We start from the raw sequence: 1,431 nt of genomic DNA, 5'->3' as shown, positions 1-1,431 counted from the left end.
GCTACCTTGTGAGTGGAGGTAGTTCCTTTTTCTTGTGAGAATGTTTAACAGCCTAACCAAGTGGTACATGCGTACTTGAAACAGCAGCACAGACGAGGATAATGAAATAAGTAGGAACACATACAAGCGCCGACTCAACTAGAAGTTTATTCTTGAAGACAGGTTGTAAACACATTGGAACTTGACAAAGATAAGAAACCATGTATGCGTGGCCTTTGTGATTAAACAAAATTGTGTTTCTGCTGTAAGGGGTAGAACGAACAATTGTTTCATCACAAAGACCAGAACACAAGAGAAATTATGGAAGCCTTATTTATTGATTGCAAAGAAGACAAATGCATAAGCTATCTGTTGCTCTTAATGGGAAAGAGTTGGGATTTTTAAAAGAGCTCTCCTTGTTTGGTGGTATCACTTATGGACATCTTTCACTCTTTTTTTGCCTGCATATTTATACTACAAACACGTGTTTTGTTCCTTTTTTTGTTGCACCGGGCTGTCTGCCACGCATGCATGGCTATTTCTTTGTCAAGTTGGCCAGTGTGCTTAATATCTTTGTCGTCACGAACAAACTTCTGGTTGAGTCAGCATTATTGTGTGTTCCTACCTTATTTCACCGTTTTAATCTTTGTTTGAGCTGTTTGTAAAGTATGTACACACACCAAATTACCAAAGTATCCGTAAAATTGAGATACATGTAGTTATTTGCACTATTCATTTCTTCAAGAATGGTATAGCTTCTCATCTCGTTTGTTCTTAACGTTGTTGTACAGTTTTTGTAATATGTAGCCTGGAAAGACGTTTTCTGTCAGATTAAATATGCATGTATGTCACTTTCGATATTTTTTTTTCAACATGGGTAGTGCAGCTCCTTCCGTCTTTCATTACTGCTTTGTCGCAACTTTTATATATTTTGTGCAGCGAAATGCTGGTGGAATTATATATATTTATGTGCAGAAGTGTGGTAAATGGTGTTTTGTATGTGCATTTATTTGCGTTTTTTACTAGCTCTCCAATCTGGCTGTACAGTTATTGAAACCTTTTCTCATGCTTTATAATGAGTCGTTCTGGGCTCTTTGATGATGCAGGTGACCATTTATTTCACTGTTGGGAATTGCGTTAGCTGTGTGTCACTCCAGTTGTCTGTGTATTTTATATCACTTTATTATATCATTGAAAGTATTAGCCTTGCATTAGCTTTTATTGACCGAGGTACCAGTTAGTTGCTGTGTAGGGTGAAAAAGGCCCAAAGAAATGATTTCATTAGCTTTGTTCAAGTCCAGAAAAAATTCACTGATGAGCTCACTAAATTAGAAAATGCCACCAGTAAACTCTTCCGTACCCACAAGTAACACAAGAAATGAAATACTGTTCACACTCGAGAGGGAAACAGCGCGAAAAAAACGACAAGACGGGAGACACACACCAGCGCTT

Source organism: Dermacentor silvarum, chromosome 5 (genome assembly GCF_013339745.2).
Source record: "Dermacentor silvarum isolate Dsil-2018 chromosome 5, BIME_Dsil_1.4, whole genome shotgun sequence".
NCBI classification, from domain to species: domain Eukaryota; kingdom Metazoa; phylum Arthropoda; class Arachnida; order Ixodida; family Ixodidae; genus Dermacentor; species Dermacentor silvarum.
The sequence above is the reverse complement of the archived record's forward strand: the minus strand, read 5'-3'. Positions refer to the sequence as shown.